Raw genomic sequence first — 26,846 nt, 5'->3', positions numbered from 1 at the left:
TATACAAATCGGGAGCCACTTATCTCTATCAATCACTGATAGAGAAAAGAGGCTGCTGATTAAAAATAAAATAAAAAGCATTTCATACGTACCCGGTCGTTGTCTTGTTGACGAGTCCCTCTTCTTCCTCCAGTCCGACCTTTTCTGACGCGGCAGCCTGTGATTGGCTGCAGAGGCCTCTGCAGCCTGTGATTGGCTGCAGAGGCCGCGGCAGCCTGTGATTGGCTGCAGCGCTCACAAGGCTGCATCGTCATCAAGGAATGTCGGGCCGGATGTCGAGAGGGACGCGTCACCAAGGCAACGGCCAGGAGACCGGACTGGAGGAAGCAGAAAGTTCTCGGTAAGTATGAACGTCTTTTTTTTTACAGGTACTGTGATCGGTAGTCACTGTCCAGGGTACTGAAACAGTTACTGCCGATCAGTTAACTCTTTCAGCACCCTGAACAGTGACTATTTAGTGTATGTGCACACACACTAATTACGTCCGTAAATGACGGACGTATTTCGGCCGCAAGTACCGGACCGAACACAGTGCAGGGAGCCGGGCTCCTAGCATCATACTTATGTACGATGCTAGGAGTCCCTGCCTCTCTGCAGGACAACTGTCCCGTACTGTAATCATGTTTTCAGTACGGGACAGTAGTTCCACGGAGAGGCAGGGACTCCTAGCATCGTACATAAATATGATGCTAGGAGCCCGGCTCCCTGCAGGGTGTTCGGTCCGGTACTTGCGGCCGAAATACGTCCGTCAATTACGGACGTAATTAGTGTGTGTGCACATACCCTTACTGACGTCGCCTAGCAACGCTGCCGTAATGACGGGTGCACACCTGTAGCCACCCATCATTACGGGGCCTCATGCACACGACCATAAAAACACCCGTTATCACGGGTCGTAATTACGACCCGAAATAGCGGGCCCATAGACTTCTGTTAGCCACGGGTACCTTCCCGTTTTCTCACGGGAAGGTGCCCGTGCCGTTAAAAAGATAGAACATGTTCTATTTTTTTATTTTACGGGCCGTGCTCGTAATTACGACTCGTAAGTACGAGCACGGCCGGCCGGCCACGGGCAGCTGGCCGCTTTTGCGAACCGTGCTGTCATTATAATTATAGCAGCACGGCCCGTAAAATAGAACATGTTCTATTTTTTTAACGGCACGGGCACCTTCCCGTGAGAATACGGAAAGGTACCCGTGGGTAACAGAAGTCTATGAGCCCGTTATTGCGGGTCGTAATTACGACCCGCAATAACGGGTGTTTTTACGGTCGTGTGCATGATGGGAGCACGGCTCGGAAAAACGAACGGCTGCCCGTGCTCATCTCCTGAAATAATCTGTGCTGCCTTAAACTCTGTGGACAGGTCAGGATCCTGTTTCTTTTAAATGCTGCTAGGGAACCCGCTCGATCCACTATATAAGGCTACGCTACAGTGCAGCATTTAAAAGAAACAGGATCCTGACCTGTCCACAGAGTTTAAGGCAGCACAGAGTATTTCAGGAGATGAGCGTGCAGATTCAGTGCTGTTGTGAACTCTGCTCTTACCATTACGTAGCTCTCAGTCTGTTATCTCTCCTCCACTCCTGTCCTCAAGAACACCTTCACATGATTGGCAAGTCACCACGTAATGGTAAGAGCAGAGTTCACAGCAGCACAGAGTATTTCAGGAGATGAGCGTGCGGATCTTGTGCGTGGTGGTGACTTGCCAATCATGTGAACGTGTTATAGAGGACAGGAGTGGAGGAGATGTAACAGACTGAGCTACGTAATGGTAAGAACAGAGTTCACAGCAGCACAGAGTATTTCAGGAGAGGAGCGTGCAGATTCAGTGCTGCTGTGAACTCTGCTCTTACCATTACGTAGCTCAGTCTGTTACCTCTCCTCCACTCCTGTCCTCAATAACACCTTCACGTGATTGGCAAGTCACCACCCCGCACAAGATCCGCACGCTCATCTCCTGAAATACTCTGTGCTGCTGTGAACTCTGCTCTTACCATTACGTGGTGACTTGCCAATCATGTGAAGGTGTTCTGGAGGACAGGAGTGGAGGAGAGGTAACAGACTGAGAGCTACGTAATGGTAAGAGCAGAGTTCGCAGCAGCACTGAATCTGCACGCTCATCTCCTGAAATACTCTGTGCTGCCTTAAACTCTATGGACAGGTCAGGATCCTGTTTCTTTTAAATGCTGCACTGTAGCGCAGCCGTATATAGTGGATCGAGCGGGTTCCCCAGCAGCATTTAAAAGAAACCGTGTTTGTGTATGTGTGTGTTTGTGTATATATGTGTGTTTGGGTATGTGACTTTGTCTGTTTTTGTTTTTATATGTGTGTGTGTATATATGGGTGTGTTTGTGTATATGTGTTTTGTGTATATGTTTGTGTATATATGGGTGTATTTGTGTATATGTTTGTGTGTAGATGTTTGTGTGTGTTTTTGTATATGTGTATATGTGTGTATATGGGTGTGTTTGTGTGTATATATGGGTGTGTTTGTGTATATGTGTTTGTGTATATGTGTGTTTGGGTATGTGTGTTTTTGTTTGTATATGTGTTCGTGTATGTGTGTATAACTGTGTGTGTGTGTGTTTGGATATGTGTGTTTTTGTTTGTATATGTGTGAGTTCGTGTATATGTGTGTGTTTGTCTGTTTATGTGTGTGTGTATATCTTGTTGTGTTTGTGTATATATGTGTGTGTCTGTGTATGGTTGTTTGTTTGTGTGTGCGTGTATATATGTGTGTAGGTGAGTAGAAGTATTGGTATTGTTCACATTGATAACTGTTTTTTTATGTTGTTGCAGATTTTGATGTACCGATTGGACTACATCTACGATTCGTTGGACTACTGCGTAGATCTGCGTTTTTTCAAATTTTAATAAAATGGTTAACGAGGGTTTTGTTGGGGATTTCTTATTTCAATAAAAAAGAATTGTCTTTGTGTTTTTTTTTTCAAACTTTATTAGTGCCTAGATAATGGCAGTTGGCTGATTGACAGCGTCCATTATTAAGGCGGTACTTAGTGTTAGCCGGTGCAGAGGCTAGCACTAACCACCCATTATTACCCCGGTACCCACCACCACCAGGGGTGCCGGGAAGAGCTTGGTACGATCCAGTACCCAACCATCTGTTGTGATGGTCGGGTACTGGGGCGGCCGTAGGCTGGTATTATGAGGCTGGGAAGGGCCAAAATCAGTGGACCTTCCCACCCTTGTAATGCTAGGCTGCTGCTGCTGTGTTGTATCGGGCTGGTTATAAAAATGGGGGGGACCCCCACGTCGTTTTTTTTTGGAATTTAACAAATTTAGCAATAGACGGGTCCCCCACATTTTTAATAACCAGCCATATACAAGGCCGCAGCAGTCTGGCATTACATGGGTGGGAAGGGCCACTGGTTTTGTCCATTCCCAGGCTAATAACACTGTGTTGTATGTGGCTGGTTATGATAAATTGGGTGGAACCCCATGTCTTTTTTTAAAAAAAAATGTAAATAAATAAATAATTTAAAAAAATGACGTGGGGTCCCCCCCACTTTTATAACCAGCCAGATACAACACAGCAGCAGCAGCCTAGCATTACAAGGGTGGGAAGTTCCACTGTTTTTGGCCCTTCCCAGCCTCATAATACCAGCCTGCGGCCGCCCCAGGGCCCGACCATCACAACAGATGGTCGGGTACTGGATCGTACCTGGCTCTTCCCGGCACCCCTGGTGGTTTTGGGTACCGGGGTAATAATGGTGGTTAGTGTTAGCCTCTGCACCGGCTAACACTAAGCCTCGCATTAGTAATGGATGTTGTCACTCAGACAGCGGCCATTACTAAAGTGGTAATAATAAAATTTGAAAAGAAAAAGACAAAGATATAGATAAAATATTTTATTGAAATAAAGCACCCCCAACACAACCCTCATTAACCATTTTATTGTAGAAAAAAAACCGTCATCGAAGTAGTCCTCGAAACCGACGTAGTCCAAACACCAAACCTGTAAAAAAATAAAATAATGAAATAAAACATGTTGTAGGCTTAGATTCAGTTTAATGTGTGATACTGACTGTTATACCATGTATAGAAGCCTGCCGCGAAGTTGACTTAGATACAGGGCGCCAGCAGACAGTATCATACATGGCCATACATACATATATACATATATACATGCAAACTATCATACATACATGCATACACACACACATGAAAACATACATACATACAAACAAACATGCAAAGATACATACATACATACAAGCATGCACAAATATACATGCAAACATAAATACATGCAAACATAATTACATACATGCACATATATAAACATACATGCAAACATACATGCAAAAATAAAAACATGCAAACATACATACATGCACATATATACATACATACATGACAACATACATACAAACATACATGACAACATACATACATGCAAACATACATACATGCAAACATACATACACACATGCAAACATATATACATGCAAATATACATACGAACATGCACATGTATACATACATGCCAACATACATGCAAACATACATGCACATATATACATACATACATGACAACATACATACATGCAAATATACATACATACACACATGCACATATATACATACCAACATACATGCACATATATACATACATGACAACATACATACATGACAACATACATACATATATATATATATACACACATGCAAATATACATACATTCATGCAAACATACATGCAAACATACATACAAATATACATACACACATGCACATATATACATACATGACTACATACATACATACATACATACATGACAACATACATGCAAAAATACATACATGCAAATATATACATGCAAATATACATACAAACATGCACATATATACATACATGCCAACATACATGCAAACATACATGCACAGATATACATACATACATACATGCCAACATACATACATGCCAAAAAATAATAATAATACGTTCATACTTACTTTCCTCCTGTCCGGCCTCCAGCGATGACGTTTCATTCATGTCGCCGCTGCAGCCTGTGATTGGCTGCAGAGGCGGTCACGTGGGATGAAGCGTCATCCTGACGTGCGTGACCGCCACTACAGCCTGTGATTGGCTGCAGCGGCGAAAGGGATGAAACGTCATCGCTGGAGGCCGGACAGGAGGAAAGTAAGTACGAACGTATAATTTTTATTTTTTTATTACATTTAAATGGTATTTTCCGCGCGCCGAGCATGTACTGTGAAGGTTGCTGAAAGAGTTAGTGCAGCCCATTAACTCTATCAGCACCCTGGACAGTAGCATGCTCGGCGCACGTAAGTGACAGGTTCGGTCAGAACTAGTTCGGTCCGAACCGAACTTTTTTGTGAAATTCGGCGAACTAGCCGAACCGAACTTTTGATAAGTTCGCTCATCTCTAATAGTAACAAATCCAAATTGCTGCTCTCTTTGTAGGCAAGCAAGGCTTTGTTGCAACTGCAATTCTTACTTCTTCTTGAAATGTAGGGACGACAGTACATTCCATCACATCCATCTAGTGTACACAGGTAGGTCCATTGTGGCGGGCAGGCGAGCGGGCGGGCTGCTTTATTGGCTGTTTGCTGTTCCCCTACTCCACTCCACTATTTGACTGTTGTGCTGCATCAATCAATCAATCAATCAATCAATCAATCAATCAATCAATCAATCAGTGGCTGGCTCAGGTGCAGCTCTTTAACTTACCTAAAAGGGAGGGCAGAGAGAAGACAAGGAAGGTGAATGAGGTGTTCCAATGTGAAATGCCGGAAACACAGAAACACAGACGACACACAACAAGAGGTGGCAATCTATTCATTAATTGCATTTAATCAATGAGCTCATTATCACTCATGCATTGTCCAACAGGTGTTGAAATAATGGGATTAAAAGGGGAGATCCCTTCAGAAAGACAGAAACAATAGCAAAGACAAAAAACACTTTTGGAATCTGCTTTTAGTCAACACATAAGGAAAGGGTGCACCGGTCCTGGAAATACTGCAATACCAGGTCAATGCGTGGAGTGGACAGAGCAAGCTCTATTTCCATCTCCCTGTTCTAAAAATCCATTTAATATATGGTCCCCAGATAGGGGACGTATCAGATATTAAACTGATAAGAACAGATACTACACTTGATCTTAGCCAAAAGGCCGAGAAGCGATAACCCGAACGGGCCGCGCGTTGCCCGAGCCTGCCCGATACTGCTGTTCAGCCCTTGCAGCGATTCAGCCTACTTCTAGGCAATTCCATGGGGCCCTGCAGGCTCACACACTCACAGCTACACGGGAGGTGAATAAAGGCCGGAGAGGAAGCCAGACAGGATTTGCTTCTTTTGCTTGCACCACAATGCAGTGCTGAAAGAGGAGGAATCTACATAAAAACGCCTTCCTGGCAACGCCCAAATGCCCTGCTGCCATGCAGATAAACACTGGCAGCGGCAGCAAGTGCATGCCCACAGCCACCCCTTGTTCCTTCACACCTTGTATCAGCTGTAATCCAGTCCAGTCCAGTGCTGCCTGCTGAGCAGCACTGACCAACACTGCCTGGGCCCAGGCTTTTATCTCTGAGGCCCCATTATGATGTCAGAAAGCTGGCTCTGGAATCCTGAGGGCTCCACTATGACACGTGCAAAGTTCCGTCTGAACTTTATATAAGACGGTGAGGCTCAGTCAGTCACTCAGTGTTGCCTGAGAGGGCAACACTGCAACAGCCGGCCGCCAGGCTGTCTTTTTTTTGCACAGCTAGTTGCCTCCAGGAGGCCACAAGAGGGAGACAAGGGACTGCAAAATGGAAAATAGGCATCCACCAACTTTACAGACAACTTCTCCTTGCTCCTACAACCTCCATCCTTGCACAGTTTGTTATTCTTCTAGGTAACATAGTAACAAATCCAAATTGCTGCTCTCTTTGTAGGCAAGCAAGGCTTTGTTGCAACTGCAATTCTTACTTCTTCTTGAAATGTAGGGACGACAGTACATTCCATCACATCCATCTAGTGTACACAGGTAGGTCCATTGTGGCGGGCAGGCGAGCGGGCGGGCTGCTTTATTGGCTGTTTGCTGTTCCCCTACTCCACTCCACTATTTGACTGTTGTGCTGCATCAATCAATCAATCAATCAATCAATCAATCAATCAATCAATCAGTGGCTGGCTCAGGTGCAGCTCTTTAACTTACCTAAAAGGGAGGGCGGAGAGAAGACAAGGAAGGTGAATGAGGTGTTCCAATGTGAAATGCCGGAAACACAGAAACACAGACGACACACAACAAGAGGTGGCAATCTATTCATTAATTGCATTTAATCAATGAGCTCATTATCACTCATGCATTGTCCAACAGGTGTTGAAATAATGGGATTAAAAGGGGAGATCCCTTCAGAAAGACAGAAACAATAGCAAAGACAAAAAACACTTTTGGAATCTGCTTTTAGTCAACACATAAGGAAAGGGTGCACCGGTCCTGGAAATACTGCAATACCAGGTCAATGCGTGGAGTGGACAGAGCAAGCTCTATTTCCATCTCCCTGTTCTAAAAATCCATTTAATATATGGTCCCCAGATAGGGGACGTATCAGATATTAAACTGATAAGAACAGATACTACACTTGATCTTAGCCAAAAGGCCGAGAAGCGATAACCCGAACGGGCCGCGCGTTGCCCGAGCCTGCCCGATACTGCTGTTCAGCCCTTGCAGCGATTCAGCCTACTTCTAGGCAATTCCATGGGGCCCTGCAGGCTCACACACTCACAGCTACACGGGAGGTGAATAAAGGCCGGAGAGGAAGCCAGACAGGATTTGCTTCTTTTGCTTGCACCACAATGCAGTGCTGAAAGAGGAGGAATCTACATAAAAACGCCTTCCTGGCAACGCCCAAATGCCCTGCTGCCATGCAGATAAACACTGGCAGCGGCAGCAAGTGCATGCCCACAGCCACCCCTTGTTCCTTCACACCTTGTATCAGCTGTAATCCAGTCCAGTCCAGTGCTGCCTGCTGAGCAGCACTGACCAACACTGCCTGGGCCCAGGCTTTTATCTCTGAGGCCCCATTATGATGTCAGAAAGCTGGCTCTGGAATCCTGAGGGCTCCACTATGACACGTGCAAAGTTCCGTCTGAACTTTATATAAGACGGTGAGGCTCAGTCAGTCACTCAGTGTTGCCTGAGAGGGCAACACTGCAACAGCCGGCCGCCAGGCTGTCTTTTTTTTGCACAGCTAGTTGCCTCCAGGAGGCCACAAGAGGGAGACAAGGGACTGCAAAATGGAAAATAGGCATCCACCAACTTTACAGACAACTTCTCCTTGCTCCTACAACCTCCATCCTTGCACAGTTTGTTATTCTTCTAGGTAACATAGTAACAAATCCAAATTGCTGCTCTCTTTGTAGGCAAGCAAGGCTTTGTTGCAACTGCAATTCTTACTTCTTCTTGAAATGTAGGGACGACAGTACATTCCATCACATCCATCTAGTGTACACAGGTAGGTCCATTGTGGCGGGCAGGCGAGCGGGCGGGCTGCTTTATTGGCTGTTTGCTGTTCCCCTACTCCACTCCACTATTTGACTGTTGTGCTGCATCAATCAATCAATCAATCAATCAATCAATCAATCAATCAATCAGTGGCTGGCTCAGGTGCAGCTCTTTAACTTACCTAAAAGGGAGGGCGGAGAGAAGACAAGGAAGGTGAATGAGGTGTTCCAATGTGAAATGCCGGAAACACAGAAACACAGACGACACACAACAAGAGGTGGCAATCTATTCATTAATTGCATTTAATCAATGAGCTCATTATCACTCATGCATTGTCCAACAGGTGTTGAAATAATGGGATTAAAAGGGGAGATCCCTTCAGAAAGACAGAAACAATAGCAAAGACAAAAAACACTTTTGGAATCTGCTTTTAGTCAACACATAAGGAAAGGGTGCACCGGTCCTGGAAATACTGCAATACCAGGTCAATGCGTGGAGTGGACAGAGCAAGCTCTATTTCCATCTCCCTGTTCTAAAAATCCATTTAATATATGGTCCCCAGATAGGGGACGTATCAGATATTAAACTGATAAGAACAGATACTACACTTGATCTTAGCCAAAAGGCCGAGAAGCGATAACCCGAACGGGCCGCGCGTTGCCCGAGCCTGCCCGATACTGCTGTTCAGCCCTTGCAGCGATTCAGCCTACTTCTAGGCAATTCCATGGGGCCCTGCAGGCTCACACACTCACAGCTACACGGGAGGTGAATAAAGGCCGGAGAGGAAGCCAGACAGGATTTGCTTCTTTTGCTTGCACCACAATGCAGTGCTGAAAGAGGAGGAATCTACATAAAAACGCCTTCCTGGCAACGCCCAAATGCCCTGCTGCCATGCAGATAAACACTGGCAGCGGCAGCAAGTGCATGCCCACAGCCACCCCTTGTTCCTTCACACCTTGTATCAGCTGTAATCCAGTCCAGTCCAGTGCTGCCTGCTGAGCAGCACTGACCAACACTGCCTGGGCCCAGGCTTTTATCTCTGAGGCCCCATTATGATGTCAGAAAGCTGGCTCTGGAATCCTGAGGGCTCCACTATGACACGTGCAAAGTTCCGTCTGAACTTTATATAAGACGGTGAGGCTCAGTCAGTCACTCAGTGTTGCCTGAGAGGGCAACACTGCAACAGCCGGCCGCCAGGCTGTCTTTTTTTTGCACAGCTAGTTGCCTCCAGGAGGCCACAAGAGGGAGACAAGGGACTGCAAAATGGAAAATAGGCATCCACCAACTTTACAGACAACTTCTCCTTGCTCCTACAACCTCCATCCTTGCACAGTTTGTTATTCTTCTAGGTAACATAGTAACAAATCCAAATTGCTGCTCTCTTTGTCAAGGCTTTGTTGCAACTGCAATTCTTACTTCTTCTTGAAATGTAGGGACGACAGTACATTCCATCACATCCATCTAGTGTACACAGGTAGGTCCATTGTGGCGGGCAGGCGAGCGGGCGGGCTGCTTTATTGGCTGTTTGCTGTTCCCCTACTCCACTCCACTATTTGACTGTTGTGCTGCATCAATCAATCAATCAATCAATCAATCAATCAATCAATCAATCAATCAATCAATCAGTGGCTGGCTCAGGTGCAGCTCTTTAACTTACCTAAAAGGGAGGGCGGAGAGAAGACAAGGAAGGTGAATGAGGTGTTCCAATGTGAAATGCCGGAAACACAGAAACACAGACGACACACAACAAGAGGTGGCAATCTATTCATTAATTGCATTTAATCAATGAGCTCATTATCACTCATGCATTGTCCAACAGGTGTTGAAATAATGGGATTAAAAGGGGAGATCCCTTCAGAAAGACAGAAACAATAGCAAAGACAAAAAACACTTTTGGAATCTGCTTTTAGTCAACACATAAGGAAAGGGTGCACCGGTCCTGGAAATACTGCAATACCAGGTCAATGCGTGGAGTGGACAGAGCAAGCTCTATTTCCATCTCCCTGTTCTAAAAATCCATTTAATATATGGTCCCCAGATAGGGGACATATCAGATATTAAACTGATAAGAACAGATACTACACTTGATCTTAGCCAAAAGGCCGAGAAGCGATAACCCGAACGGGCCGCGCGTTGCCCGAGCCTGCCCGATACTGCTGTTCAGCCCTTGCAGCGATTCAGCCTACTTCTAGGCAATTCCATGGGGCCCTGCAGGCTCACACACTCACAGCTACACGGGAGGTGAATAAAGGCCGGAGAGGAAGCCAGACAGGATTTGCTTCTTTTGCTTGCACCACAATGCAGTGCTGAAAGAGGAGGAATCTACATAAAAACGCCTTCCTGGCAACGCCCAAATGCCCTGCTGCCATGCAGATAAACACTGGCAGCGGCAGCAAGTGCATGCCCACAGCCACCCCTTGTTCCTTCACACCTTGTATCAGCTGTAATCCAGTCCAGTCCAGTGCTGCCTGCTGAGCAGCACTGACCAACACTGCCTGGGCCCAGGCTTTTATCTCTGAGGCCCCATTATGATGTCAGAAAGCTGGCTCTGGAATCCTGAGGGCTCCACTATGACACGTGCAAAGTTCCGTCTGAACTTCATATAAGACGGTGAGGCTCAGTCAGTCACTCAGTGTTGCCTGAGAGGGCAACACTGCAACAGCCGGCCGCCAGGCTGTCTTTTTTTTGCACAGCTAGTTGCCTCCAGGAGGCCACAAGAGGGAGACAAGGGACTGCAAAATGGAAAATAGGCATCCACCAACTTTACAGACAACTTCTCCTTGCTCCTACAACCTCCATCCTTGCACAGTTTGTTATTCTTCTAGGTAACATAGTAACAAATCCAAATTGCTGCTCTCTTTGTAGGCAAGCAAGGCTTTGTTGCAACTGCAATTCTTACTTCTTCTTGAAATGTAGGGACGACAGTACATTCCATCACATCCATCTAGTGTACACAGGTAGGTCCATTGTGGCGGGCAGGCGAGCGGGTGGGCTGCTTTATTGGCTGTTTGCTGTTCCCCTACTCCACTCCACTATTTGACTGTTGTGCTGCATCAATCAATCAATCAATCAATCAATCAATCAATCAATCAATCAATCAATCAATCAGTGGCTGGCTCAGGTGCAGCTCTTTAACTTACCTAAAAGGGAGGGCGGAGAGAAGACAAGGAAGGTGAATGAGGTGTTCCAATGTGAAATGCCGGAAACACAGAAACACAGACGACACACAACAAGAGGTGGCAATCTATTCATTAATTGCATTTAATCAATGAGCTCATTATCACTCATGCATTGTCCAACAGGTGTTGAAATAATGGGATTAAAAGGGGAGATCCCTTCAGAAAGACAGAAACAATAGCAAAGACAAAAAACACTTTTGGAATCTGCTTTTAGTCAACACATAAGGAAAGGGTGCACCGGTCCTGGAAATACTGCAATACCAGGTCAATGCGTGGAGTGGACAGAGCAAGCTCTATTTCCATCTCCCTGTTCTAAAAATCCATTTAATATATGGTCCCCAGATAGGGGACGTATCAGATATTAAACTGATAAGAACAGATACTACACTTGATCTTAGCCAAAAGGCCGAGAAGCGATAACCCGAACGGGCCGCGCGTTGCCCGAGCCTGCCCGATACTGCTGTTCAGCCCTTGCAGCGATTCAGCCTACTTCTAGGCAATTCCATGGGGCCCTGCAGGCTCACACACTCACAGCTACACGGGAGGTGAATAAAGGCCGGAGAGGAAGCCAGACAGGATTTGCTTCTTTTGCTTGCACCACAATGCAGTGCTGAAAGAGGAGGAATCTACATAAAAACGCCTTCCTGGCAACGCCCAAATGCCCTGCTGCCATGCAGATAAACACTGGCAGCGGCAGCAAGTGCATGCCCACAGCCACCCCTTGTTCCTTCACACCTTGTATCAGCTGTAATCCAGTCCAGTCCAGTGCTGCCTGCTGAGCAGCACTGACCAACACTGCCTGGGCCCAGGCTTTTATCTCTGAGGCCCCATTATGATGTCAGAAAGCTGGCTCTGGAATCCTGAGGGCTCCACTATGACACGTGCAAAGTTCCGTCTGAACTTTATATAAGACGGTGAGGCTCAGTCAGTCACTCAGTGTTGCCTGAGAGGGCAACACTGCAACAGCCGGCCGCCAGGCTGTCTTTTTTTTGCACAGCTAGTTGCCTCCAGGAGGCCACAAGAGGGAGACAAGGGACTGCAAAATGGAAAATAGGCATCCACCAACTTTACAGACAACTTCTCCTTGCTCCTACAACCTCCATCCTTGCACAGTTTGTTATTCTTCTAGGTAACATAGTAACAAATCCAAATTGCTGCTCTCTTTGTAGGCAAGCAAGGCTTTGTTGCAACTGCAATTCTTACTTCTTCTTGAAATGTAGGGACGACAGTACATTCCATCACATCCATCTAGTGTACACAGGTAGGTCTATTGTGGCGGGCAGGCGAGCGGGCGGGCTGCTTTATTGGCTGTTTGCTGTTCCCCTACTCCACTCCACTATTTGACTGTTGTGCTGCATCAATCAATCAATCAATCAATCAATCAATCAGTGGCTGGCTCAGGTGCAGCTCTTTAACTTACCTAAAAGGGAGGGCGGAGAGAAGACAAGGAAGGTGAATGAGGTGTTCCAATGTGAAATGCCGGAAACACAGAAACACAGACGACACACAACAAGAGGTGGCAATCTATTCATTAATTGCATTTAATCAATGAGCTCATTATCACTCATGCATTGTCCAACAGGTGTTGAAATAATGGGATTAAAAGGGGAGATCCCTTCAGAAAGACAGAAACAATAGCAAAGACAAAAAACACTTTTGGAATCTGCTTTTAGTCAACACATAAGGAAAGGGTGCACCGGTCCTGGAAATACTGCAATACCAGGTCAATGCGTGGAGTGGACAGAGCAAGCTCTATTTCCATCTCCCTGTTCTAAAAATCCATTTAATATATGGTCCCCAGATAGGGGACGTATCAGATATTAAACTGATAAGAACAGATACTACACTTGATCTTAGCCAAAAGGCCGAGAAGCGATAACCCGAACGGGCCGCGCGTTGCCCGAGCCTGCCCGATACTGCTGTTCAGCCCTTGCAGCGATTCAGCCTACTTCTAGGCAATTCCATGGGGCCCTGCAGGCTCACACACTCACAGCTACACGGGAGGTGAATAAAGGCCGGAGAGGAAGCCAGACAGGATTTGCTTCTTTTGCTTGCACCACAATGCAGTGCTGAAAGAGGAGGAATCTACATAAAAACGCCTTCCTGGCAACGCCCAAATGCCCTGCTGCCATGCAGATAAACACTGGCAGCGGCAGCAAGTGCATGCCCACAGCCACCCCTTGTTCCTTCACACCTTGTATCAGCTGTAATCCAGTCCAGTCCAGTGCTGCCTGCTGAGCAGCACTGACCAACACTGCCTGGGCCCAGGCTTTTATCTCTGAGGCCCCATTATGATGTCAGAAAGCTGGCTCTGGAATCCTGAGGGCTCCACTATGACACGTGCAAAGTTCCGTCTGAACTTTATATAAGACGGTGAGGCTCAGTCAGTCACTCAGTGTTGCCTGAGAGGGCAACACTGCAACAGCCGGCCGCCAGGCTGTCTTTTTTTTGCACAGCTAGTTGCCTCCAGGAGGCCACAAGAGGGAGACAAGGGACTGCAAAATGGAAAATAGGCATCCACCAACTTTACAGACAACTTCTCCTTGCTCCTACAACCTCCATCCTTGCACAGTTTGTTATTCTTCTAGGTAACATAGTAACAAATCCAAATTGCTGCTCTCTTTGTAGGCAAGCAAGGCTTTGTTGCAACTGCAATTCTTACTTCTTCTTGAAATGTAGGGACGACAGTACATTCCATCACATCCATCTAGTGTACACAGGTAGGTCCATTGTGGCGGGCAGGCGAGCGGGCGGGCTGCTTTATTGGCTGTTTGCTGTTCCCCTACTCCACTCCACTATTTGACTGTTGTGCTGCATCAATCAATCAATCAATCAATCAATCAATCAATCAGTGGCTGGCTCAGGTGCAGCTCTTTAACTTACCTAAAAGGGAGGGCGGAGAGAAGACAAGGAAGGTGAATGAGGTGTTCCAATGTGAAATGCCGGAAACACAGAAACACAGACGACACACAACAAGAGGTGGCAATCTATTCATTAATTGCATTTAATCAATGAGCTCATTATCACTCATGCATTGTCCAACAGGTGTTGAAATAATGGGATTAAAAGGGGAGATCCCTTCAGAAAGACAGAAACAATAGCAAAGACAAAAAACACTTTTGGAATCTGCTTTTAGTCAACACATAAGGAAAGGGTGCACCGGTCCTGGAAATACTGCAATACCAGGTCAATGCGTGGAGTGGACAGAGCAAGCTCTATTTCCATCTCCCTGTTCTAAAAATCCATTTAATATATGGTCCCCAGATAGGGGACGTATCAGATATTAAACTGATAAGAACAGATACTACACTTGATCTTAGCCAAAAGGCCGAGAAGCGATAACCCGAACGGGCCGCGCGTTGCCCGAGCCTGCCCGATACTGCTGTTCAGCCCTTGCAGCGATTCAGCCTACTTCTAGGCAATTCCATGGGGCCCTGCAGGCTCACACACTCACAGCTACACGGGAGGTGAATAAAGGCCGGAGAGGAAGCCAGACAGGATTTGCTTCTTTTGCTTGCACCACAATGCAGTGCTGAAAGAGGAGGAATCTACATAAAAACGCCTTCCTGGCAACGCCCAAATGCCCTGCTGCCATGCAGATAAACACTGGCAGCGGCAGCAAGTGCATGCCCACAGCCACCCCTTGTTCCTTCACACCTTGTATCAGCTGTAATCCAGTCCAGTCCAGTGCTGCCTGCTGAGCAGCACTGACCAACACTGCCTGGGCCCAGGCTTTTATCTCTGAGGCCCCATTATGATGTCAGAAAGCTGGCTCTGGAATCCTGAGGGCTCCACTATGACACGTGCAAAGTTCCGTCTGAACTTTATATAAGACGGTGAGGCTCAGTCAGTCACTCAGTGTTGCCTGAGAGGGCAACACTGCAACAGCCGGCCGCCAGGCTGTCTTTTTTTTGCACAGCTAGTTGCCTCCAGGAGGCCACAAGAGGGAGACAAGGGACTGCAAAATGGAAAATAGGCATCCACCAACTTTACAGACAACTTCTCCTTGCTCCTACAACCTCCATCCTTGCACAGTTTGTTATTCTTCTAGGTAACATAGTAACAAATCCAAATTGCTGCTCTCTTTGTAGGCAAGCAAGGCTTTGTTGCAACTGCAATTCTTACTTCTTCTTGAAATGTAGGGACGACAGTACATTCCATCACATCCATCTAGTGTACACAGGTAGGTCCATTGTGGCGGGCAGGCGAGCGGGCGGGCTGCTTTATTGGCTGTTTGCTGTTCCCCTACTCCACTCCACTATTTGACTGTTGTGCTGCATCAATCAATCAATCAATCAATCAATCAATCAATCAATCAATCAATCAGTGGCTGGCTCAGGTGCAGCTCTTTAACTTACCTAAAAGGGAGGGCGGAGAGAAGACAAGGAAGGTGAATGAGGTGTTCCAATGTGAAATGCCGGAAACACAGAAACACAGACGACACACAACAAGAGGTGGCAATCTATTCATTAATTGCATTTAATCAATGAGCTCATTATCACTCATGCATTGTCCAACAGGTGTTGAAATAATGGGATTAAAAGGGGAGATCCCTTCAGAAAGACAGAAACAATAGCAAAGACAAAAAACACTTTTGGAATCTGCTTTTAGTCAACACATAAGGAAAGGGTGCACCGGTCCTGGAAATACTGCAATACCAGGTCAATGCGTGGAGTGGACAGAGCAAGCTCTATTTCCATCTCCCTGTTCTAAAAATCCATTTAATATATGGTCCCCAGATAGGGGACGTATCAGATATTAAACTGATAAGAACAGATACTACACTTGATCTTAGCCAAAAGGCCGAGAAGCGATAACCCGAACGGGCCGCGCGTTGCCCGAGCCTGCCCGATACTGCTGTTCAGCCCTTGCAGCGATTCAGCCTACTTCTAGGCAATTCCATGGGGCCCTGCAGGCTCACACACTCACAGCTACACGGGAGGTGAATAAAGGCCGGAGAGGAAGCCAGACAGGATTTGCTTCTTTTGCTTGCACCACAATGCAGTGCTGAAAGAGGAGGAATCTACATAAAAACGCCTTCCTGGCAACGCCCAAATGCCCTGCTGCCATGCAGATAAACACTGGCAGCGGCAGCAAGTGCATGCCCACAGCCACCCCTTGTTCCTTCACACCTTGTATCAGCTGTAATCCAGTCCAGTCCAGTGCTGCCTGCTGAGCAGCACTGACCAACACTGCCTGGGCCCAGGCTTTTATCTCTGAGGCCCCATTATGATGTCAGAAAGCTGGCTCTGGAATCCTGAGGGCTCCACTATGACACGTGCAAAGTTCCGTCTGAACTTTATATAAGACGGTGAGGCTCAGTCAGTCACTCAGTGTTGCCTGAGAGGGCAACACTGCAACAGCCGGCCGCCAGGCTGTCTTTTTTTTGCACAGCTAGTTGCCTCCAGGAGGCCACAAGAGGGAGACAAGGGACTGCAAAATGGAAAATAGGCATCCACCAACTTTACAGACAACTTCTCCTTGCTCCTACAACCTCCATCCTTGCACAGTTTGTTATTCTTCTAGGTAACATAGTAACAAATCCAAATTGCTGCTCTCTTTGTAGGCAAGCAAGGCTTTGTTGCAACTGCAATTCTTACTTCTTCTTGAAATGTAGGGACGACAGTACATTCCATCACATCCATCTAGTGTACACAGGTAGGTCCATTGTGGCGGGCAGGCGAGCGGGCGGGCTGCTTTATTGGCTGTTTGCTGTTCCCCTACTCCACTCCACTATTTGACTGTTGTGCTGCAATCAATCAATCAATCAATCAATCAATCAATCAATCAATCAATCAATCAATCAGTGGCTGGCTCAGGTGCAGCTCTTTAACTTACCTAAAAGGGAGGGCGGAGAGAAGACAAGGAAGGTGAATGAGGTGTTCCAATGTGAAATGCCGGAAACACAGAAACACAGACGACACACAACAAGAGGTGGCAATCTATTCATTAATTGCATTTAATCAATGAGCTCATTATCACTCATGCATTGTCCAACAGGTGTTGAAATAATGGGATTAAAAGGGGAGATCCCTTCAGAAAGACAGAAACAATAGCAAAGACAAAAAACACTTTTGGAATCTGCTTTTAGTCAACACATAAGGAAAGGGTGCACCGGTCCTGGAAATACTGCAATACCAGGTCAATGCGTGGAGTGGACAGAGCAAGCTCTATTTCCATCTCCCTGTTCTAAAAATCCATTTAATATATGGTCCCCAGATAGGGGACATATCAGATATTAAACTGATAAGAACAGATACTACACTTGATCTTAGCCAAAAGGCCGAGAAGCGATAACCCGAACGGGCCGCGCGTTGCCCGAGCCTGCCCGATACTGCTGTTCAGCCCTTGCAGCGATTCAGCCTACTTCTAGGCAATTCCATGGGGCCCTGCAGGCTCACACACTCACAGCTACACGGGAGGTGAATAAAGGCCGGAGAGGAAGCCAGACAGGATTTGCTTCTTTTGCTTGCACCACAATGCAGTGCTGAAAGAGGAGGAATCTACATAAAAACGCCTTCCTGGCAACGCCCAAATGCCCTGCTGCCATGCAGATAAACACTGGCAGCGGCAGCAAGTGCATGCCCACAGCCACCCCTTGTTCCTTCACACCTTGTATCAGCTGTAATCCAGTCCAGTCCAGTGCTGCCTGCTGAGCAGCACTGACCAACACTGCCTGGGCCCAGGCTTTTATCTCTGAGGCCCCATTATGATGTCAGAAAGCTGGCTCTGGAATCCTGAGGGCTCCACTATGACACGTGCAAAGTTCCGTCTGAACTTCATATAAGACGGTGAGGCTCAGTCAGTCACTCAGTGTTGCCTGAGAGGGCAACACTGCAACAGCCGGCCGCCAGGCTGTCTTTTTTTTGCACAGCTAGTTGCCTCCAGGAGGCCACAAGAGGGAGACAAGGGACTGCAAAATGGAAAATAGGCATCCACCAACTTTACAGACAACTTCTCCTTGCTCCTACAACCTCCATCCTTGCACAGTTTGTTATTCTTCTAGGTAACATAGTAACAAATCCAAATTGCTGCTCTCTTTGTAGGCAAGCAAGGCTTTGTTGCAACTGCAATTCTTACTTCTTCTTGAAATGTAGGGACGACAGTACATTCCATCACATCCATCTAGTGTACACAGGTAGGTCCATTGTGGCGGGCAGGCGAGCGGGTGGGCTGCTTTATTGGCTGTTTGCTGTTCCCCTACTCCACTCCACTATTTGACTGTTGTGCTGCATCAATCAATCAATCAATCAATCAATCAATCAATCAATCAATCAATCAATCAATCAGTGGCTGGCTCAGGTGCAGCTCTTTAACTTACCTAAAAGGGAGGGCGGAGAGAAGACAAGGAAGGTGAATGAGGTGTTCCAATGTGAAATGCCGGAAACACAGAAACACAGACGACACACAACAAGAGGTGGCAATCTATTCATTAATTGCATTTAATCAATGAGCTCATTATCACTCATGCATTGTCCAACAGGTGTTGAAATAATGGGATTAAAAGGGGAGATCCCTTCAGAAAGACAGAAACAATAGCAAAGACAAAAAACACTTTTGGAATCTGCTTTTAGTCAACACATAAGGAAAGGGTGCACCGGTCCTGGAAATACTGCAATACCAGGTCAATGCGTGGAGTGGACAGAGCAAGCTCTATTTCCATCTCCCTGTTCTAAAAATCCATTTAATATATGGTCCCCAGATAGGGGACGTATCAGATATTAAACTGATAAGAACAGATACTACACTTGATCTTAGCCAAAAGGCCGAGAAGCGATAACCCGAACGGGCCGCGCGTTGCCCGAGCCTGCCCGATACTGCTGTTCAGCCCTTGCAGCGATTCAGCCTACTTCTAGGCAATTCCATGGGGCCCTGCAGGCTCACACACTCACAGCTACACGGGAGGTGAATAAAGGCCGGAGAGGAAGCCAGACAGGATTTGCTTCTTTTGCTTGCACCACAATGCAGTGCTGAAAGAGGAGGAATCTACATAAAAACGCCTTCCTGGCAACGCCCAAATGCCCTGCTGCCATGCAGATAAACACTGGCAGCGGCAGCAAGTGCATGCCCACAGCCACCCCTTGTTCCTTCACACCTTGTATCAGCTGTAATCCAGTCCAGTCCAGTGCTGCCTGCTGAGCAGCACTGACCAACACTGCCTGGGCCCAGGCTTTTATCTCTGAGGCCCCATTATGATGTCAGAAAGCTGGCTCTGGAATCCTGAGGGCTCCACTATGACACGTGCAAAGTTCCGTCTGAACTTTATATAAGACGGTGAGGCTCAGTCAGTCACTCAGTGTTGCCTGAGAGGGCAACACTGCAACAGCCGGCCGCCAGGCTGTCTTTTTTTTGCACAGCTAGTTGCCTCCAGGAGGCCACAAGAGGGAGACAAGGGACTGCAAAATGGAAAATAGGCATCCACCAACTTTACAGACAACTTCTCCTTGCTCCTACAACCTCCATCCTTGCACAGTTTGTTATTCTTCTAGGTAACATAGTAACAAATCCAAATTGCTGCTCTCTTTGTAGGCAAGCAAGGCTTTGTTGCAACTGCAATTCTTACTTCTTCTTGAAATGTAGGGACGACAGTACATTCCATCACATCCATCTAGTGTACACAGGTAGGTCTATTGTGGCGGGCAGGCGAGCGGGCGGGCTGCTTTATTGGCTGTTTGCTGTTCCCCTACTCCACTCCACTATTTGACTGTTGTGCTGCATCAATCAATCAATCAATCAATCAATCAATCAGTGGCTGGCTCAGGTGCAGCTCTTTAACTTACCTAAAAGGGAGGGCGGAGAGAAGACAAGGAAGGTGAATGAGGTGTTCCAATGTGAAATGCCGGAAACACAGAAACACAGACGACACACAACAAGAGGTGGCAATCTATTCATTAATTGCATTTAATCAATGAGCTCATTATCACTCATGCATTGTCCAACAGGTGTTGAAATAATGGGATTAAAAGGGGAGATCCCTTCAGAAAGACAGAAACAATAGCAAAGACAAAAAACACTTTTGGAATCTGCTTTTAGTCAACACATAAGGAAAGGGTGCACCGGTCCTGGAAATACTGCAATACCAGGTCAATGCGTGGAGTGGACAGAGCAAGCTCTATTTCCATCTCCCTGTTCTAAAAATCCATTTAATATATGGTCCCCAGATAGGGGACGTATCAGATATTAAACTGATAAGAACAGATACTACACTTGATCTTAGCCAAAAGGCCGAGAAGCGATAACCCGAACGGGCCGCGCGTTGCCCGAGCCTGCCCGATACTGCTGTTCAGCCCTTGCAGCGATTAAGCCTACTTCTAGGCAATTCCATGGGGCCCTGCAGGCTCACACACTCACAGCTACACGGGAGGTGAATAAAGGCCGGAGAGGAAGCCAGACAGGATTTGCTTCTTTTGCTTGCACCACAATGCAGTGCTGAAAGAGGAGGAATCTACATAAAAACGCCTTCCTGGCAACGCCCAAATGCCCTGCTGCCATGCAGATAAACACTGGCAGCGGCAGCAAGTGCATGCCCACAGCCACCCCTTGTTCCTTCACACCTTGTATCAGCTGTAATCCAGTCCAGTCCAGTGCTGCCTGCTGAGCAGCACTGACCAACACTGCCTGGGCCCAGGCTTTTATCTCTGAGGCCCCATTATGATGTCAGAAAGCTGGCTCTGGAATCCTGAGGGCTCCACTATGACACGTGCAAAGTTCCGTCTGAACTTTATATAAGACGGTGAGGCTCAGTCAGTCACTCAGTGTTGCCTGAGAGGGCAACACTGCAACAGCCGGCCGCCAGGCTGTCTTTTTTTTGCACAGCTAGTTGCCTCCAGGAGGCCACAAGAGGGAGACAAGGGACTGCAAAATGGAAAATAGGCATCCACCAACTTTACAGACAACTTCTCCTTGCTCCTACAACCTCCATCCTTGCACAGTTTGTTATTCTTCTAGGTAACATAGTAACAAATCCAAATTGCTGCTCTCTTTGTAGGCAAGCAAGGCTTTGTTGCAACTGCAATTCTTACTTCTTCTTGAAATGTAGGGACGACAGTACATTCCATCACATCCATCTAGTGTACACAGGTAGGTCCATTGTGGCGGGCAGGCGAGCGGGCGGGCTGCTTTATTGGCTGTTTGCTGTTCCCCTACTCCACTCCACTATTTGACTGTTGTGCTGCATCAATCAATCAATCAATCAATCAATCAATCAATCAATCAATCAATCAGTGGCTGGCTCAGGTGCAGCTCTTTAACTTACCTAAAAGGGAGGGCGGAGAGAAGACAAGGAAGGTGAATGAGGTGTTCCAATGTGAAATGCCGGAAACACAGAAACACAGACGACACACAACAAGAGGTGGCAATCTATTCATTAATTGCATTTAATCAATGAGCTCATTATCACTCATGCATTGTCCAACAGGTGTTGAAATAATGGGATTAAAAGGGGAGATCCCTTCAGAAAGACAGAAACAATAGCAAAGACAAAAAACACTTTTGGAATCTGCTTTTAGTCAACACATAAGGAAAGGGTGCACCGGTCCTGGAAATACTGCAATACCAGGTCAATGCGTGGAGTGGACAGAGCAAGCTCTATTTCCATCTCCCTGTTCTAAAAATCCATTTAATATATGGTCCCCAGATAGGGGACGTATCAGATATTAAACTGATAAGAACAGATACTACACTTGATCTTAGCCAAAAGGCCGAGAAGCGATAACCCGAACGGGCCGCGCGTTGCCCGAGCCTGCCCGATACTGCTGTTCAGCCCTTGCAGCGATTCAGCCTACTTCTAGGCAATTCCATGGGGCCCTGCAGGCTCACACACTCACAGCTACACGGGAGGTGAATAAAGGCCGGAGAGGAAGCCAGACAGGATTTGCTTCTTTTGCTTGCACCACAATGCAGTGCTGAAAGAGGAGGAATCTACATAAAAACGCCTTCCTGGCAACGCCCAAATGCCCTGCTGCCATGCAGATAAACACTGGCAGCGGCAGCAAGTGCATGCCCACAGCCACCCCTTGTTCCTTCACACCTTGTATCAGCTGTAATCCAGTCCAGTCCAGTGCTGCCTGCTGAGCAGCACTGACCAACACTGCCTGGGCCCAGGCTTTTATCTCTGAGGCCCCATTATGATGTCAGAAAGCTGGCTCTGGAATCCTGAGGGCTCCACTATGACACGTGCAAAGTTCCGTCTGAACTTTATATAAGACGGTGAGGCTCAGTCAGTCACTCAGTGTTGCCTGAGAGGGCAACACTGCAACAGCCGGCCGCCAGGCTGTCTTTTTTTTGCACAGCTAGTTGCCTCCAGGAGGCCACAAGAGGGAGACAAGGGACTGCAAAATGGAAAATAGGCATCCACCAACTTTACAGACAACTTCTCCTTGCTCCTACAACCTCCATCCTTGCACAGTTTGTTATTCTTCTAGGTAACATAGTAACAAATCCAAATTGCTGCTCTCTTTGTAGGCAAGCAAGGCTTTGTTGCAACTGCAATTCTTACTTCTTCTTGAAATGTAGGGACGACAGTACATTCCATCACATCCATCTAGTGTACACAGGTAGGTCCATTGTGGCGGGCAGGCGAGCGGGCGGGCTGCTTTATTGGCTGTTTGCTGTTCCCCTACTCCACTCCACTATTTGACTGTTGTGCTGCATCAATCAATCAATCAATCAATCAATCAGTGGCTGGCTCAGGTGCAGCTCTTTAACTTACCTAAAAGGGAGGGCGGAGAGAAGACAAGGAAGGTGAATGAGGTGTTCCAATGTGAAATGCCGGAAACACAGAAACACAGACGACACACAACAAGAGGTGGCAATCTATTCATTAATTGCATTTAATCAATGAGCTCATTATCACTCATGCATTGTCCAACAGGTGTTGAAATAATGGGATTAAAAGGGGAGATCCCTTCAGAAAGACAGAAACAATAGCAAAGACAAAAAACACTTTTGGAATCTGCTTTTAGTCAACACATAAGGAAAGGGTGCACCGGTCCTGGAAATACTGCAATACCAGGTCAATGCGTGGAGTGGACAGAGCAAGCTCTATTTCCATCTCCCTGTTCTAAAAATCCATTTAATATATGGTCCCCAGATAGGGGACGTATCAGATATTAAACTGATAAGAACAGATACTACACTTGATCTTAGCCAAAAGGCCGAGAAGCGATAACCCGAACGGGCCGCGCGTTGCCCGAGCCTGCCCGATACTGCTGTTCAGCCCTTGCAGCGATTCAGCCTACTTCTAGGCAATTCCATGGGGCCCTGCAGGCGCACACACTCACAGCTACACGGGAGGTGAATAAAGGCCGGGGAGGAAGCCAGACAGGATTTGCTTCTTTTGCTTGCACCACAATGCAGTGCTGAAAGAGGAGGAATCTACATAAAAACGCCTTCCTGGCAACGCCCAAATGCCCTGCTGCCATGCAGATAAACACTGGCAGCGGCAGCAAGTGCATGCCCACAGCCACCCCTTGTTCCTTCACACCTTGTATCAGCTGTAATCCAGTCCAGTCCAGTGCTGCCTGCTGAGCAGCACTGACCAACACTGCCTGGGCCCAGGCTTTTATCTCTGAGGCCCCATTATGATGTCAGAAAGCTGGCTCTGGAATCCTGAGGGCTCCACTATGACACGTGCAAAGTTCCGTCTGAACTTTATATAAGACGGTGAGGCTCAGTCAGTCACTCAGTGTTGCCTGAGAGGGCAACACTGCAACAGCCGGCCGCCAGGCTGTCTTTTTTTTGCACAGCTAGTTGCCTCCAGGAGGCCACAAGAGGGAGACAAGGGACTGAAAAATGGAAAATAGGCATCCACCAACTTTACAGACAACTTCTCCTTGCTCCTACAACCTCCATCCTTGCACAGTTTGTTATTCTTCTAGGTAACATAGTAACAAATCCAAATTGCTGCTCTCTTTGTAGGCAAGCAAGGCTTTGTTGCAACTGCAATTCTTACTTCTTCTTGAAATGTAGGGACGACAGTACATTCCATCACATCCATCTAGTGTACACAGGATGGTCCATTGTGGCGGGCAGGCGAGCGGGCGGGCTGCTTTATTGGCTGTTTGCTGTTCCCCTACTCCACTCCACTATTTGACTGTTGTGCTGCATCAATCAATCAATCAATCAATCAATCAATCAATCAATCAATCAATCAATCAATCAATCAATCAGTGGCTGGCTCAGGTGCAGCTCTTTAACTTACCTAAAAGGGAGGGCGGAGAGAAGACAAGGAAGGTGAATGAGGTGTTCCAATGTGAAATGCCGGAAACACAGAAACACAGACGACACACAACAAGAGGTGGCAATCTATTCATTAATTGCATTTAATCAATGAGCTCATTATCACTCATGCATTGTCCAACAGGTGTTGAAATAATGGGATTAAAAGGGGAGATCCCTTCAGAAAGACAGAAACAATAGCAAAGACAAAAAACACTTTTGGAATCTGCTTTTAGTCAACACATAAGGAAAGGGTGCACCGGTCCTGGAAATACTGCAATACCAGGTCAATGCGTGGAGTGGACAGAGCAAGCTCTATTTCCATCTCCCTGTTCTAAAAATCCATTTAATATATGGTCCCCAGATAGGGGACGTATCAGATATTAAACTGATAAGAACAGATACTACACTTGATCTTAGCCAAAAGGCCGAGAAGCGATAACCCGAACGGGCCGCGCGTTGCCCGAGCCTGCCCGATACTGCTGTTCAGCCCTTGCAGCGATTAAGCCTACTTCTAGGCAATTCCATGGGGCCCTGCAGGCTCACACACTCACAGCTACACGGGAGGTGAATAAAGGCCGGAGAGGAAGCCAGACAGGAGCACCACAATGCAGTGCTGAAAGAGGAGGAATCTACATAAAAACGCCTTCCTGGCAACGCCCAAATGCCCTGCTGCCATGCAGATAAACACTGGCAGCGGCAGCAAGTGCATGCCCACAGCCACCCCTTGTTCCTTCACACCTTGTATCAGCTGTAATCCAGTCCAGTCCAGTGCTGCCTGCTGAGCAGCACTGACCAACACTGCCTGGGCCCAGGCTTTTATCTCTGAGGCCCCATTATGATGTCAGAAAGCTGGCTCTGGAATCCTGAGGGCTCCACTATGACACGTGCAAAGTTCCGTCTGAACTTTATATAAGACGGTGAGGCTCAGTCAGTCACTCAGTGTTGCCTGAGAGGGCAACACTGCAACAGCCGGCCGCCAGGCTGTCTTTTTTTTGCACAGCTAGTTGCCTCCAGGAGGCCACAAGAGGGAGACAAGGGACTGCAAAATGGAAAATAGGCATCCACCAACTTTACAGACAACTTCTCCTTGCTCCTACAACCTCCATCCTTGCACAGTTTGTTATTCTTCTAGGTAACATAGTAACAAATCCAAATTGCTGCTCTCTTTGTAGGCAAGCAAGGCTTTGTTGCAACTGCAATTCTTACTTCTTCTTGAAATGTAGGGACGACAGTACATTCCATCACATCCATCTAGTGTACACAGGATGGTCCATTGTGGCGGGCAGGCGAGCGGGCGGGCTGCTTTATTGGCTGTTTGCTGTTCCCCTACTCCACTCCACTATTTGACTGTTGTGCTGCATCAATCAATCAATCAATCAATCAATCAATCAATCAATCAATCAATCAATCAATCAATCAATCAATCAGTGGCTGGCTCAGGTGCAGCTCTTTAACTTACCTAAAAGGGAGGGCGGAGAGAAGACAAGGAAGGTGAATGAGGTGTTCCAATGTGAAATGCCGGAAACACAGAAACACAGACGACACACAACAAGAGGTGGCAATCTATTCATTAATTGCATTTAATCAATGAGCTCATTATCACTCATGCATTGTCCAACAGGTGTTGAAATAATGGGATTAAAAGGGGAGATCCCTTCAGAAAGACAGAAACAATAGCAAAGACAAAAAACACTTTTGGAATCTGCTTTTAGTCAACACATAAGGAAAGGGTGCACCGGTCCTGGAAATACTGCAATACCAGGTCAATGCGTGGAGTGGACAGAGCAAGCTCTATTTCCATCTCCCTGTTCTAAAAATCCATTTAATATATGGTCCCCAGATAGGGGACGTATCAGATATTAAACTGATAAGAACAGATACTACACTTGATCTTAGCCAAAAGGCCGAGAAGCGATAACCCGAACGGGCCGCGCGTTGCCCGAGCCTGCCCGATACTGCTGTTCAGCCC

General features: G+C 46.9%; 15 non-coding genes across 15 annotated transcripts; all 15 read right to left on the bottom strand.

Moving 5' to 3' along the window:
* Window positions 1-5,982: 5,982 nt before the first annotated feature.
* LOC142691413 (U2 spliceosomal RNA) lies at window positions 5,983-6,173 on the bottom strand. Its single transcript, XR_012859968.1, has one exon. It is a non-coding gene; the product is annotated as a U2 spliceosomal RNA (small nuclear RNA).
* A 1,280-nt stretch (window positions 6,174-7,453) lies between these two features.
* LOC142691412 (U2 spliceosomal RNA) lies at window positions 7,454-7,644 on the bottom strand. Its single transcript, XR_012859967.1, has one exon. It is a non-coding gene; the product is annotated as a U2 spliceosomal RNA (small nuclear RNA).
* A 1,280-nt stretch (window positions 7,645-8,924) lies between these two features.
* On the bottom strand, window positions 8,925-9,115 carry LOC142691411 (U2 spliceosomal RNA). Its single transcript, XR_012859966.1, has one exon. It is a non-coding gene; the product is annotated as a U2 spliceosomal RNA (small nuclear RNA).
* A 1,285-nt stretch (window positions 9,116-10,400) lies between these two features.
* On the bottom strand, window positions 10,401-10,591 carry LOC142691463 (U2 spliceosomal RNA). Its single transcript, XR_012860013.1, has one exon. It is a non-coding gene; the product is annotated as a U2 spliceosomal RNA (small nuclear RNA).
* A 1,292-nt stretch (window positions 10,592-11,883) lies between these two features.
* Window positions 11,884-12,074, bottom strand: LOC142691410 (U2 spliceosomal RNA). Its single transcript, XR_012859965.1, has one exon. It is a non-coding gene; the product is annotated as a U2 spliceosomal RNA (small nuclear RNA).
* Window positions 12,075-13,342: 1,268 nt separating this feature from the next.
* LOC142691409 (U2 spliceosomal RNA) lies at window positions 13,343-13,533 on the bottom strand. The gene has a single exon (XR_012859964.1). It is a non-coding gene; the product is annotated as a U2 spliceosomal RNA (small nuclear RNA).
* Window positions 13,534-14,805: 1,272 nt separating this feature from the next.
* Window positions 14,806-14,996, bottom strand: LOC142691407 (U2 spliceosomal RNA). The gene has a single exon (XR_012859962.1). It is a non-coding gene; the product is annotated as a U2 spliceosomal RNA (small nuclear RNA).
* Window positions 14,997-16,280: 1,284 nt separating this feature from the next.
* On the bottom strand, window positions 16,281-16,471 carry LOC142691405 (U2 spliceosomal RNA). The gene has a single exon (XR_012859961.1). It is a non-coding gene; the product is annotated as a U2 spliceosomal RNA (small nuclear RNA).
* A 1,289-nt stretch (window positions 16,472-17,760) lies between these two features.
* On the bottom strand, window positions 17,761-17,951 carry LOC142691340 (U2 spliceosomal RNA). The gene has a single exon (XR_012859902.1). It is a non-coding gene; the product is annotated as a U2 spliceosomal RNA (small nuclear RNA).
* A 1,292-nt stretch (window positions 17,952-19,243) lies between these two features.
* LOC142691404 (U2 spliceosomal RNA) lies at window positions 19,244-19,434 on the bottom strand. The gene has a single exon (XR_012859960.1). It is a non-coding gene; the product is annotated as a U2 spliceosomal RNA (small nuclear RNA).
* Window positions 19,435-20,702: 1,268 nt separating this feature from the next.
* LOC142691403 (U2 spliceosomal RNA) lies at window positions 20,703-20,893 on the bottom strand. Its single transcript, XR_012859959.1, has one exon. It is a non-coding gene; the product is annotated as a U2 spliceosomal RNA (small nuclear RNA).
* Window positions 20,894-22,177: 1,284 nt separating this feature from the next.
* On the bottom strand, window positions 22,178-22,368 carry LOC142691402 (U2 spliceosomal RNA). Its single transcript, XR_012859958.1, has one exon. It is a non-coding gene; the product is annotated as a U2 spliceosomal RNA (small nuclear RNA).
* Window positions 22,369-23,632: 1,264 nt separating this feature from the next.
* Window positions 23,633-23,823, bottom strand: LOC142691401 (U2 spliceosomal RNA). The gene has a single exon (XR_012859957.1). It is a non-coding gene; the product is annotated as a U2 spliceosomal RNA (small nuclear RNA).
* Window positions 23,824-25,123: 1,300 nt separating this feature from the next.
* On the bottom strand, window positions 25,124-25,314 carry LOC142691400 (U2 spliceosomal RNA). The gene has a single exon (XR_012859956.1). It is a non-coding gene; the product is annotated as a U2 spliceosomal RNA (small nuclear RNA).
* A 1,288-nt stretch (window positions 25,315-26,602) lies between these two features.
* On the bottom strand, window positions 26,603-26,793 carry LOC142691399 (U2 spliceosomal RNA). Its single transcript, XR_012859955.1, has one exon. It is a non-coding gene; the product is annotated as a U2 spliceosomal RNA (small nuclear RNA).
* Window positions 26,794-26,846: the final 53 nt, after the last annotated feature.

This window comes from Rhinoderma darwinii (genome assembly GCF_050947455.1).
Source record: "Rhinoderma darwinii isolate aRhiDar2 chromosome 5 unlocalized genomic scaffold, aRhiDar2.hap1 SUPER_5_unloc_37, whole genome shotgun sequence".
Taxonomy (NCBI): Eukaryota; Metazoa; Chordata; class Amphibia; order Anura; family Rhinodermatidae; genus Rhinoderma; species Rhinoderma darwinii.
Note: the sequence above shows the minus strand (reverse complement) of the source record. Positions and strands in the feature narration are given on the sequence as shown.